We start from the raw sequence: 15,208 nt of genomic DNA on the forward strand, positions 1-15,208 counted from the left end.
TGGAATACTCCCTACTTGCCTGGAAGAGTGCAGTCCTTTAACACTCAAGAACTGTGACACCATCGAAGACAAAGCAGTCTGCTTGACTGGCACTACATAGACAAATTGCACTGCAAAATTTCACCAAAGGTCCTTAGACAGCACCTTCCAAATCCACAACCAATTCAATCTAGAAGGACAAGGGCAGCGAGTACATGAACACCACCACCTACAAGTCTAACTCCAAGCCACTCAACATATCAATTTTGAAATATATTGGTGTTCCTTCACTGTCATTGGGTTTAAATCCTGCAATTCCCTCCTTTAGGCATCGTAGGGCAACCCATAGCACATGGACTGCAGCAGTTCAAGGAGGCAGCTGAGCAACAAGGGCAACTAGGGATGGGCAATAAATGCTGGCTAGCTAGCGATGCCCACATCCCACAAATGAATCTTAAACATGATCTGGTCACTATACTTATAGGGAGGGCATAGAGGCTTTGGAGATGATGCAGAAGAGGTTTACTTGGGTTGAATGTTACTTGGATTGAGTGTAGTAGCTATAGGGAGAGGTTGAACAAATTTCGATTGTTTTTGCTTGAGCATTGGAGGCTGAATGGCAAGCTGTAAAAGTAATTATGAAATAAAATTATGAAAGGCATGGATATGGTCAGGATCTTTTTCCCAGGGTGGAAATGTCAAATACTAGGGGCCAAAAGTTTAAGGTAAGGGGAAAGTTCAACGGAGATGTGTGCGGAATGGTTTTTACACAGATGGTAGTAGATGGCTTGAATACGTTGTCGGGGGGATGGCAGAAACAGATATTATAGCAAAATTTATGAGTTATTTAAACAGATACATAGTCAGGCACAGAATAAAGGGATATGGATCATGCACAGGCAGATGGGTTTAGTTTAGAATAACAGCATCGTCGACATAGACTAAATGACCAGTTTCTGCACTGTATTGTTCTATTTTCTATTTCCAAGGCAGGAATTTATGTTTTGAAATTTCAAAATTAGCTTTGAGTCTCCTGGGAGTAGAGTACATAACAATGAATGATTTGAAATCTTTATCTATGGCGATAGTGAGAGAATTAGTGGACATGTTAGCGATCGAGATATAAGCAGTATCTCATAAGGCTGAGATGCTTAAAGTGATTACCTTGCAATTATATTTCAAGGGAGGGTTACCACTAGAATTAACTAAGATTCAGTTAGATGTGAATAAATAAACCTTTTGGTTTTTTTAGAGAGAGTGAAGAAGGGAACCCTTTAAAAAGTCTTGAATTGAAAATAAAGGCTAGAAATGTGAATGGAAAGAGAAGACAATAAAAAGTGAAGAGAAATAGAGAAGGAAATTAAATGTCCCTAATGAAGCTAACTCCACTACCATCTCTGGCAATGCATTCCACACCCCGACCACTCACTGTGTAAAGAACCTACCTCTGACATCTCCCCTATATCTACCTCCACTTACTTTAAAACTATGTCCCCTCGTCATACCTGCCTCCACCCCAGGAAAATCAAGATGCTTGAGCTCCAAAGAAATAAGGTCATCAGACTTGGCGGAACAAAAGTTTGGGGTAAAAGAAGAGAGTTAATGGCTCAGAGGATGATTCTGATTCCAATATGGTGTTTGATTTGATCAGAGGTTTGAACTTCATGCTTGAATTTATAAAGGGTGTAGATGGAAAATATTTTGACTTATTTGAAAAGGCATCTTTGAGGATGAAGTGGCCAAAAGATGTTTGGAATTTAACATTACAGTGCCTTGGTAGGTATAAATACAGAATGTGCACACCAGACAGAAAAACAAATAACAGTCTTTGAATCTATTAAAATATCAATGCTCATTCCTTATGAGGTTATACCTGATGTTTCTCAATTAAAATTTAAGACAGTAAGCAACAAAGTTAATTCGACATTTAAAGACTTTGCAAAGAAAAAAGAAGAGCTGTTTGATCAGTTGTTTCAATCATTGAAACTAGAGAAATGTTGTGAAAACATATTGTGGAGAATAGAAGCCTCTGTGTATCTTATGGAGAACAGCATCTCCTATGCATATTACAAAGAATAGGAAAGCTTGCATATATTTTTAAAAATTAACAAAATCTAGCTTTGGGATGAATTTCCTCAGAGATTGGAAGAAGGCACCTAGCAAGGGTTCAGACTACAGTCTTAATAGAGGTGTACAAAATGATCAGAGGTATAGGTAGAGTAGATAGCCAGAGACATTTTCCTAGGGTGGAGGTAGCTATTACGAGGGGGCATAGTTTTAAAGTGAGTGGTGGTAGATATAGGGGAGACGTCAGAGGTAGGTTCTTTAATCAGAAACTGGCAGGGGCATGGAATGCATTGTCAAAGAGGATAGTGGAGTCGGCTTCATTAGGTCATTCAAGTGGCTCTTAGGTAGGCATGTAAGATAGTATAAGGTAAGGGTAGAGGTTAGATAGACCTTAGGATTTGGGTAAAAGTTAGGCACAACATCATGGGGCGAAGGGCCTGTGCTGTTCTATGTTCTATGGAGAGCAGGAGATTCCTCGGTATTTTCCACATTCCACTTTGTACCATTTCTTGAAGACAGTGGCAGCAGCATCCCTGCAATCAGCAGTGATGTCTTCTTTGTCCAAGATTTTCAAGAACAGTTGATGGAGATGGGTAAACTCTGCTCCTCCCAAGTTTGAAAATCTCTACTGGAATCCCATCTATCTCTATTACATAGAATAGCAACGCAACTTTATGTTGTAAAGAACAAAATTTCCTCAGTGTATCATGGACAATTGCAGCCTATGTGTATGTTATAGAGAATAGTGTTCCCCGTGTATAATATGGAGAATAGCCGTAGCTGTCTATTATCATATTGAAAAGCAGCTCATGTCAATATATAGAGAATAGCAATCCCTGTGTATTTTGCAGAAAATAGATCTTACTGTCTGTATTAAAGAGAATTGCAGCTGCTGTGTTTATTACAGACAATAGCAGTGCCTTTATTTATAATAGAGATAAAGCCAGAAGTCACACGGCACCAGGTTAAGGTCCAACAGGTTTATTTGAAAGCACAAGCTTTTGGAGCACTGCTCCTTCATCAGGTGAAGACACCGATGGTCTTAGGCAGGAACTTTCAAAAATGGATTGGGGAGGCTGTTTGCAGGCAGAGGGACATCTGATAAGTGGGAGGCTTTCAAAAGTGAGTTAAAGGGTTCAGAGCCAGTGTTTTCCTGTTAGAGTGAAGGGTAAGGCTGGCAGAAATAGAGAACCCTGGAAGACTCGAATTATTGAAGCCCTGGTCTTGAAAGAGAATGAAGCGTATGATATGTGTGGGCAACTGGGATCAAATGAATTCCTTGAGGAGTACAGAGTGTATCGGAGTACACTTATGACAGGGAAATCAGAAGGGCTAAAACGGGGCACAAGATGGCTTTGACAGGTAAGGTAAAGGAGTGTCCCGAATGTGCTGGCAGAGGTAGTAGTGAAAGGAAGTACAATTTTGTTATTTAAGAAATATTTCGACAGGTAGGTGGATAAGATAGGTATGCAGGTAAATGGACAAAATGCATGCAAATGGGGCTAGTTTAAATTGTGAAACTGGACAACATGGCAAAATTAGGTTGAACGGCCTGTTTCCATGCTGCAAACCTTTGTGACTCTGTAATATCAGTTCCTGCGTATTTTACAGGAAATAACATTAATTGTGTTTATTATGGAGAATAGCAGTTCCTGTGTATTTTATAGGGAATAGCATTCACCATGTTTATTATAGCCATTGTTGTATATTTTAAACAGAAGAGCCGCCCTGTGTGTATTATAGAGAATAGAAATCCATGTGTACATCACAGAATATAGCATCCCCTGTGTATTTTATGGAGAATATCAGTTCCTGTCTATATTATAGAGAATACCAGTCCTCATGAATATCATACAGAATAATAGTCCTTCTCTTTATTATAGGGAACAACTGTAGTTGTCTGTAGAATAGAAACCAGCAGTCCCTGTGTATGCTACAGAGAGCAGAACTTCCTAAGTTGATCATTGCAGACCCTGTGTATATTGTGGAGAAAAGCTGTTCCTGTCAAAGTTATAGAGAATTGAAATCTCTCTGCACATTACAGAGAATAGCAGACCCTGTACATATTATAGAGAATTGCAGTCTCTGTGTATATTGTAGAGAAAAGCAGTCCCTGTCAAAGTTATAGAGAATTGAAATCTCTCTGCCCATTACAGAAAATAGCAGACCCTGTACATATTATAGAAAATAGCAGCCCCTGTGTATAGTATAGGGAGTAGCAGTCCCAGTTTTGAATGCCATCAATAACAGATGTGATTGTCTATATTATAGGCTCTCTGTCTGTGTTGGAGAGAATAGCAGCCTCTGTGCATATTGAAAAGACTAACAGCAGCTTTCTATGCCATACAGAATAGCAGCTGCTGTCATTTGTTTAGTGTATAGCAGTCCCTGTGTACATTATGTAGAATCTCAGACCCTTTGTATAGTATGGCGAACATCAGTTCATGAGTCTATTAGAGACAATACCAGTCCCTGTATCTTATAGAGAACATATCATAGGCAATAGCAGCTTCTGTAAACATTATAGAGAATAGCAGTCCCTGTCTATATGATAGGGAATAACAATCTCCATATAAACCATAAAGAATAGAAATTACCATGTGCACTGTAGAGAATAACAACTTCGGAGTATACTATAGAGAGCAGCAGTCTTTGTGCATATCATACAGAACTTCAGTCTTTCTGTTTATTGTAGGGAATATCTGTAGTTGTTTACATTAAAGTAATTAGCAGTCCCTGTGTGTATCATAGAGAAGAACATATTATAGAGAATTGTTACGGAGGGTATCTTAAAGAGAATTGCTATCTATACCATACAGAATAGCAGCAGCTGCTTTTTTTAGTGTATAGCAGTCCCTGTGTATATTATGGAGAATCTCAGACCCTTTGTGTAGTACAGCGAATATCAGTCTATTAGAGACATTACCAGTCTTTGCATATTATGCTTTCTGAGTGTATTATAGACAATAGCAGCTTCTGTGAATATTATAGAGAATAGCAGCTCATGTATCTATTATAGGAAATAGCAGTCTCTGTATAAACCATAAAGAATAGAACTTACCATGTGCATAGTAGAGAATAGCAACTTCTGGATATGTTATAGAGAGTAGCAGTCTTTGTGTATATTATATAGAACGGCAGTCACCCTGCTTATTATAGGGAATAGCTATAGTTGTTTACATTATACAGATTAGCAGTCCTTGTGTATAGTATAGGAAACAGCAGAAACCATATATATTATAGGGAATAGCAGTCCCTGTCTATATTGTAGAGGATAGCAATCCCTGTGTATGTTATAAAGAATAGAATTTACTACATGTATTATAGTGAATACCAGCCCCCATTTGTATTATAGAGAATTGCAGCCCCTGTCTATATTATGGCAAATATTACAGAGAATAGAGCTTACTACATGTATTATAGAGAATTGCTGCTCCTGTGTACTATGGAGAAAAGTAGTTCTTGTGCTATAATAGAGAACGGAAATCCTGCGCAGAATATAGGGAATCGCGTTCACTGTGTGTTTTGTGAGAAAGACTAGGAATTACAGAGAATAACAGTTCCTGTGCATATTTTGGACAATATCAGTCCCTGTGTATATTATGTAGAATTAAAGACCCTTTATATGGTATGAGGAACATCAATTCATGCATATTTTCGAGGCAGTCGCAGTCTCTGCACGTTGTATAGCAGAGCTGTTCCTGTGTATATTAAATAGAATCTGTATATCAGACAGAGCAGAACTTTGTGTGAGTATTATAGAAAATAGCAACTCCTGTGTATATTGTACATAATGGCAGTTTCTGTAAATGTTATTGAAAATAACAGTTCCTGCCTATTGTGGAGATTAGAATTTACTGTGTATTATAGAGAATAGTAGTTCCTGTGACTATAGGAGAGAGCAGCAGTTCCTGTGTGGATTATAAGAAATTGCTTTGGCTATGTCTATTATGGAGAATAGCAGACTGTATGTATATTAGAGAGAATAGTAGCTCCTGTGTTTATTATGCACAATAGCAGCCGCTAGGCATATCATAGAGAATAGCAGCCCCTTTCTATATTGTAGAGAATAGCACTCTGTGTATTTACCAGAGAGAACATACTTATAAATGAGAATTGCAACCTCTGTGTTTATTATAGAGAATAGCAGTCCTTGAGTGTATCATGTAGAATAGCATTCCCTCTGTTTATTATAAGGAATAACTGTATCTCTCTATATTATAATAGCAGTCCCTATGTGTAGCACAGAGAATAGCAGCTTCTGTGTACACTGTAGAGAATAGGCGTCCTTGTGTATATTGCAGGGAATAGCAGAACCTGTCTTCATTATAGGAAATAGCAGTCCTTGTGTGTATTGTAGAATATGGCAGTCTCTGTCTATATTACAGGTAGTTCTGCTATAATGCATGATTCACTAATATGAATTGGCTGTAATGTAATTGATGAATAGTGGATGCTGTGAGGATAACACAAACTTGCTGCTGTACAGGTATAGTAATTTTCTGAAGCAATTACCCTATAACACAATTTTCTATGGCAATTTTCTATAGTGTGATGTCACGCAAAAATGCAATTATCGTGTTACAGGAGAACTTTATCTTTACTCAGAGAGTAGTTCTTTACTCAGAGAGTAGTAAGGGAATGGAACATTTAGGTCGTCATTGGATAAGCATATGGGCGTACATGGAATAGTGTAGGTTAGATGGTCTTCAGATTGGTATGACAGGTCAGCACAACATCGAGGGCTGAAGGGCCTGTACTGTGCTGTAATGTTCTATGTTCTATGTTCTATGTAGAACTACCCATATAGACAGTAGCAATTCCTGTGTATGTTATAGCAAAGCTAACTTAGTATGTGTATTACAGAGAATAGCAGCCCCTGGGTATGTTACAGAGAGTAATAGTTCATATGTTTATAATACAGCAGCCCCTGTGTATATTTTGTAGAATTACAGACCCTTTGTATAGTGTGTGGAACATATCACAAGTACATTAGAGACAATATCAGTTATAGAATTCTACAGCATGCAAAGAGACCCTTCGATGCCTACCACATATTCTAAACTGATCTAGTCCCATTTACCAGCATTTGTCCTATATCCATTTAAATCCTTCCTATTCACATATCCATTTAGATGCCTTTTAAATCTAGTAATTGTATCTGCATCCACAACCTCCTCTGGCAGCTTGTTACATACCACTATCTGTTTGAAAATGTTATCCTTCAGGTCCCTTATAAATCTTTCCCCTCTCACCTTAAATCTATGCCCTCTATTTTTGGACTCCTCTGAACTGGGGAATAGACCTTGGCTTTTCACTTTATTTATGCCCCTTGTTATTTTACAAACCTCTATTGAGGTCACATCTCAGCCTCCTACACTCCAGGGAGAAAAGGTAGCAGACTATCCAGCCTCTCCTAATAACTCAAACCTTCCAGTCTCGGTAAAATTCTTGTAAATCTTCTTTGCAGCCTTTCCAGTTTATTAACATACTTTCCATGCTACGGTGACCAAAATTGTACATAATATTCAAATGTGGCCTACTAATGTCTTGCACAGTGTAAGTGACATCTCAACCCCTGTACTCAGTTCTCTGGCCCATGAAGGTAAGCATGCCAAACACCTTCTTCACCACCCTGTCGCCCTGTGACAATACTTTCAAGGAACTATGTACATGCACCCATGAAGAAAGGTTGAATGGACTGAGTTTGTTTTCACCGGAATGCAGGAGGTTGAGGAGCGACCTGATACAAGTTTATAAGATTGTGAATAGCATGGATAGAGTCAAACGTATGAGGCTTTTTCGCAAGGTGGAGGGCTCAATTACTAGGGGATACATGTTCAAGGTGCAAGGGGGGTAAGTTTAAAAGCAAGGCACCATTTTCAAACACAGGGTGGTGAGTGCCTGGAATGTGCTGTCAGAGGAGGTGGTGGAAGCAGACACCGGGGTGACACAGTGGCTCAGTGGTTTGCACTACAGCCTCACAGCGCCAGGGACCTGGGTTCAATTCCAGCCTCAGGAGTGCCTGTGTGGAGTTTGCACATTCTCTGTGTCTGTGTAGGTTTCCTCTGGGTGCTCCAGTCTCCTCCCACAGTCCAAAGATGTGCAGGTTAGGTGGATTGGCCATGCTAAATTGCCCATAGTGTTCAGGGGAGTGTGGGTTGTGGGGGGATGGGTCAGGGTGGGATGCTCCAAGGGGCGGTGTGGACTTGTTGGGCCAAAGGGCCTGTCTCCACATTGTAGGGAATCTAATCTAAATAGCAGCATTGAAGAAGCACCTAGAGGACTTATATGAAAATGGAGGGATATGGATTGTGTAAGTGAGGACAGTTTTAGAATGGAAAGGCAAAATGTGTCGATGCAGGCTTATAAGGTCAAAGGGCTCATTCCTGTGCTGTATTGTTCTTCATCCTTTGAATAGCAGTCCCTCTATATATTACATAGAATTTTCTGGGTGTATTATGGAGCAATTCCTGGACACATTATTGAGAATAGCAATCTTTATACAGAATAGAACTTGCTGTGTATATTATAGAGATTGCAAGTTCCTGAGTATATTATGGAGAATATCTGTCCCAGTGTATCTGGAATAACTGCACAGAAGCCAGTATCCTGTCAATTCACCCTTTATTTACTTGTGCATGCTATACTAGCTATGGCCAGCCAGCTTAGGGTTAGTCACCTAAACTGAGGACATTCTATTTTTTTCCTTTGTTTCCCTTTTTCTCTTTTTTTAGGCAGTAGCAGCAAAATCAGGGGCCCAGGCAGCGGTGGGTAACCTGGTAGACACAGGCAGCAACAATAGTAGAAACAGGGAGCTTACTCAACCCCTAATGGGAACATAATCCAGGAACAGGCCAACTCCTCCCTCAACAGGAGTACACTGGCTGTACCAGTCAGCTTGGAATCAGTCCCCTGAACTGGGGAGATTCCATCGGCGATATTGATCAGCAAAGGCTTTCCTTACTGGCCCAGGTTAACACCTCCAATCTAGGACCCGTAGTAACCGAGGTCCATCTGGTTCCAGAATGCTGAATTCTCCTAGAAGCTATGGGTGGCACTGCGCTGACTTCCTTCAGTAGCTCTAGCTGGGGTTTGTGATCTGTCGTTATGACAAATTCCTGTCTGCAAAGGTACTGGTGGAATTCCTCACACCAAAGATGACCGCCAAACCTTCCTTCTCTATCTGAGCATACTTGTATTCAGTATCATCCAAACTCTGGGAAGCATTTGCTATCATGCATTCATCTCTGTTGGGCCACTGGTGAGCCAACATTACCCTGATGCCGTATGGGGAGGCATTGCATGCCAGCATGCCATCTTGCTTTGGATTGTGGTGGGCCAACACCTTCAATGACAGTAGCTGCTTTTTCACTTCCTCACTTCTTGGCTATGCAACCATTTCCAAGGCTGACCCTTTTCCAGTAGCAGGTATAAGGATGTCAGGATGGAGACCAGGTTATGTATGAATTATCCATAATAATTCACTAGCCCAAGGAAACACCTCACCTCTGGTACAGACATGGAAGCTGAGGCTCCTTTAATCACCCTCACTTTAACCTCCATCAGGTGTAATCTGGCTCATTCAACTCCGTAGCCCAAGTCGATCACACGGGGCATCTGGAACACACATTTTTTCCTTGTAAGATGTACACCCGCCTGGAAGAAATGTTTAAGCGCTATGTCCAAGTGCTCCAAATGCTTTTTATTGGTCCTCCCTGTTATTAGTATATCATCCAGATCAATGGCAACCCTTGTAAAATGTTTTCCATTGTCCACTGGAAAAGAGCACAGGCTGATGATACAAATGGCAGTCTTGCAAATTGGTATAAATCCTTATGGGAATTAATTGTAACTACTGCTGGGATTCCTCACCCAGTTGCAGTTGCAGGTAGGTGTGGCTCATGTTCAGCTTCATGTAAAGGACAGACCCTCACCAACTTTGTGTTCAAGTTCTCTATGCAAGGGATTGGGTATTTATCCGGCTGTGAGAAGTGGTTTACCGTTTGCTTAGAATTCCCACAATGGCAAACCAAGTTGTCAGGCATTATAATCAGTACAACTGTGCTGCCGCTCCTGCAAACTGCACTGGTTGTAGATCCCCTCGCTCTCCAGCCTCCTGATTTCCACTGCTACTTTTGCCCAGAAGGCAGACCATTCTCAGAATTGCTTCCTGATCAACATGAAAATGGCTTTGGCCCCTTTGATAGTCCCAAGACCTTCCTGAAATACTCCTGGGTATTTCAATCAGACTCACTCATTTCCACCCCAATAGGCTTGGGCCCGAGCCTTTTACTACCATCACTGGTAACTGTTTCTCATGGAAGACTGGAACCGAAGTCGTATGTTGTAATCTACAATGGTTCCTCAGTGTATGTTCTCAGTCTGGCTAAGGTTTTGTACAAACTTAGGGGTTGGAGACCTGAGCAAATCTCGTTAACGACAGCCACTGCAACCACAGATATAGCTACACCAGTATCAGCCTCTGGGTGACCATTTAATCAAACATTAATTTTAATTAGGAACAAAAACAGAAGTTTCTGAAAAAGCTCAGCAGGTCAGGCAGCATCTGTGAAAATAAAATCAGAGTTAATGTTTCGGATCCAGTGACGCTTTCTCAGAACAGTTTTTATTAATTTTAATCATTTGTGATTTGGACGTTACTGAGCAATTTAATTGTTCCAACCCCACATGTAGGGGCAGTTTCCAGGAAGTGCACTGTTCTGGGTACCAGCCTACGAGTTTTCTTCCTCATGTCAGATTTTTTAGGACCCCTTTACTATCTTGAGTTCGCATACCACCAGCAACTACAATGGCTTGCTGATCCAGATCTTGAAGAACATTTTAGCCATTTGGCCAAGTCTTGCCTTTGTTGTGGAGTTCTGCTGTGGGCTGGCCCAGGTTCCCTTTGCTCAGGATATGCCCTGTGTGAGGCTCTGAGATTGCCTACACTCATGTGTTATTCCCCAAGCTCAGTTGGACAGGTGAAGGTGTCCATTCCCATTGGGATGCCCTGTAGTTCTCATGCTCCACTTGCTGCATTTTCTAATGACAAGGCCAGCTGCAGTGTCTGATTGAAATCCAGTTGGGCTTCAGCCAATAGGCACTTCTGCCTAGTTACTTCATTAATCCCAGATACCAAATGGTCTCTTAGCATCTCATTCGGGGTTAACACAAAACGACATGCCTCTGCCAGAGATTGATGGGTCTAGGCACGAAACATCAGCTTTCCTGCTCCTCTGATGCTGCTTGATCTGCTGTGCCCATCCAGCTGTACACCTTGTTGCCTCTGCCAGTTGTCTTAACCCCATCAAAAGTCCTGTTATGGATGCCCTCAGTTGTCTAACAGTCAAATAATACCATTAGCGTCTCAGGATTAGAGGAGGTTTGTGGTCGTAATATTCCTTAACCAACTCCGTAAACTCTTGGAAGGTTTTAATGCCTGGTGCGTCTGGGAAAGTTAAGCCCCTTATAAATGAAAATACTGCAGGTCCACAAGCAGTCAGAAAGATGGGACTTTGCTTTTCATCTGCATCAATGTTATTTGCCTAGAAAAATATTGAATTCTTTCCACATACTGGGCACAGTCTTCAATAGCATGATCAAATCTGTCAAGCTTCCCAAATAAAGGCACTATGCCAGAAATGCTGATCCCAACATAAGATGACTGTTGCTAGCAAATGTTTTTCAGGCACAAACTGGTTTATCCTGTCATCACTGAGGCTGCATAGAGGTAAGTACCCTGTCACTAATTCAGACTTGAGCACAGTACACTGGCTGTGGCCAGCCAGCTCACAGTCAGTCTTTTGAACTGAGGAGATTCGAAATCTCTTTTTTACATTTGTCTTCTTTTCCTTCACATGTAGCATCTTTGGCCTGCGCATGCAGAGGATCTTCAGTCTGCACACACGGAACATCATCAGTCCACACTCATGAAGCATCTTCGGTATACACATGGCACTTGCGGCCTACATGCGATGTTTTTCACCTACTCACAGTGCTATCAGCCCACACTGGGACAGTGTGAGGCCTACACAGTGAAATAATGGCACAGAGGCTGGGTTCTGTCACCGAGTCACTGTCCACACACCGGCTGTGCATTAGTACTCTAGCTGTGGTCAGCCAGCTCGGAGTCAGTCCTCTGAACTAAGGAGATTCTAAATCTCCTGTTTATATTTTTTTCCTGAGGAGATTCTAATCTCCTGGTTATGTACTTATTTTCCCCAGCGCCCATGTTGGCGTGCATATGTGCAGGACAAACTGAGAGATATCAGTTATGTAAATAACTTTATTAATATTCCACTACCAAGAAAGCACTCATGGTGAAGGAATCAGTGACAAGCAAAGCCCCAGTAGGGACAATGCTGACGTGAAAGAGAAAGTGAGGGGGAGGGTTAGAACTAAATCAAAATAGAATTGGAAGAGGAAATAAAGCTCTCCACACTGATCTCTCCCTAAAGTGATCGAGAGTGTTGGTGATCACCGGTTTGTACTTTTTTTGGAGAATCTAATTTTTTTTTTCTTCAGAAGTCCTCAGAAGGAGTTGTTATATGTTATGTTATATTTTTATGTTGCACTATAAAATATGTTATATTTTTATGTATTGTTTGTATTGGTCAGCCAGGGTTCTCCTGATAGGCCTGGGTTAACAAGCCCAATCAAGGACTTTGTAGTCAACAAGGTCAACCTGTTTCCAATCACTCCAGTGTATTATGTTTATATGTTTACTTTAGTGATGGGAAGGGATAGGTGTATACCACTGGGCAAGAGTTAAAGCTGGGGCAAAGGCAATTATGATGAGATGAGGCAAGATTTAGGGAGCATAGGATGGGGAAGGAAACTGCAGGGGATGGGCACATTAGAAATGTGGAGCTTATTCAAGGAAAAGCTCCTGTGTGTCCTAGATAAGTATGTACCTGTCAGGCAGGGAGGAAGCTGTAGAGCGCGGGAGCCAGGGTTTATGAAGGAGGTGGAATCTCTGGTCAAGAGGAAGAAGAAGGCTTATGTTAGGATGAGATGTGAAGGCTCAGTTAGGGTGTTTGAGGGCTATGAGGTAGCCAGGAAAGACCGAAAGAGAGAGGTCAGAAGAGCCAGGAGGAGATATGAGAAGTTGTTGGCGGATAGGATCAGGGTAAACCCTAAGGCTTTCTATACGTATTTAAGGAATAAAAAAATGACAAAAGTAAGATTAAGGCCAATCAAGGATAGTAGTGGTAAGTTGTGTGTGGAGTGAGAGGAGATAGGGGAAGCACTAAATGAATATTTTTCAACAATATTCAATCCAGAAAACGACAATGTTGTCGAGGAGAATACTGAGATACAGGCTACTAGACTAGGTGGGATTGAGGTTCACAAGGAAGAGGTATTAGAAATCCTTCAGAAGGTGAAGATAGATAAGTCCCCTGGGCCGGATGGGATTTATCCTAGGATCCTCTGGGAAGCCAGGGAGGAGATTGCTGAGCCTTTGGCATTGATCTTTAACTCGTCATTGTCTACAGGAATAGTGCCAGACGTCTGAAGGATAGCAAATGCGGTTCCCCTGTTCAAGAAGGGGAGTAGAGACAACCCTAGTAATTATAGATCAGTGAGCCTTACCTCAGTTGTTGGTAAAGTGTTGGAAAAGGTTATAAGGGATAGGATTTATAATCATCTAGAAAAGAATAAATTGATTAGGGATAGTCAGCACGGTTTTGTGAAGGGAAGGTTGTGCCTCACAAACATTATTGAGTTCTTTGAGAAGGTGACCAAACAGGTAGATGAGAGTAAACCGGTTGATGTGGTGTATATGGATTTCAGCAAGGCGTTCGATAAGGTTCCCCATAGTAGGCTATTGTACAAAATGCAGAGGAATGGAATTGTGGGAGATATAGCAGTTTGGATCGGAAATTGGCTTGCTGAAAGAAGACAGAGGGTGGTAGTTGATGGGAAATGTTCATCCTGGAGACCAGTTACTAGTGGTGTACTGCAAGGGTCGGTGTTGGGTCCACTGCTGTTTGTCATTTTTATAAATGACCTGGATGAGGGCGTCGAAGGATGGGTTCATAAATTTGCAGATGACACTAAGGTCGGTGGAGTTGTGGAGAGTGACGAAGGATGCTGTAGGTTGCAGGGAGAAATAGATAAGCTGCAGAGCTGGGCTGAGAGGTGGCAAATGGAGTTTAATGCAGACAAGTGTGAGGTGATGCACTTTGGTAGGAGTAACCAGAAGGCAAAGTACTGGGCTAATGGTAAGATTCTTGGTAGTGTAGATGAGCAGAGAGATCTCGGTGTCCGTGTACACAGATCCTTGAAAGTTGCCACCCAGGTTGACAGGGCTGTTAAGAAAGCATATAGTGTTTTAGCTTTAATTAATAGAGGGATCGAGTTCCGGAACCAAGAGGTTATGGTGAAGCTGTACAAAACTCTGATGCGGCTGCACTTGGAGTATTACGTACAGTTCTGGTCACTGCATTATAAGAAGGATGTGGAAGCTTTGGAAAGGGTGCAGAGGAGATTTACTAGGATGTTGCCTGGTATGGACGGAAGGTCTTACAAGGAAAGGCTGAGGGACTTGAGGCTGTTTTCATTAGAGAGAAGATTGAGAGGTGACTTAATTGAAACATATAAAATAATCAGAGGGTTAGATAGGGTGGATAGGGAGAGCCTTTTTCCTAGGATGGTGACGGTGAGCACGAGGGGGCTTAGCTTTAAATTGAGGGGTGAAAGATATAGGACAGATGTCAGAGGTGGTTTCTTTACTCAGAGAGTAGTAAGGGAATGGAACGCTTTGCCTGCAACGGTAGTAGATTCACCAACTTTAGGTACATTTAAGTCATCATTGGATAAGCATATGGACGTACATGGAATAGTGCAGGTAAGATGGGCATGAGATCGGTATGACAGGTCGGCACAACATCGAGGGCCGAAGGGCCTGTACTGTGCTGTAATGTTCTATGTTCTATTACTGTCAATATAAGTTTCCATGTTTATAATGGAGTACGACAGCCTCTGTATATAACAGAATTAAGTAACGTCTTGGATTTTTTTTAGCCTGTGAATATTGAAAGGAATTTAAGGTACTTTGAGATGATGGAATCTGCAGTGCCTGGCCATGTTTCGGGATCTCCTTCACCAGTCGCTCTCTCTCTCTCTTTCCATTTTGATACACTTTTTTAAACTGCAC

The sequence above is a fragment of the Stegostoma tigrinum genome, chromosome 38 (assembly GCF_030684315.1).
Source record: "Stegostoma tigrinum isolate sSteTig4 chromosome 38, sSteTig4.hap1, whole genome shotgun sequence".
Lineage (NCBI taxonomy): Eukaryota > Metazoa > Chordata > Chondrichthyes > Orectolobiformes > Stegostomatidae > Stegostoma > Stegostoma tigrinum.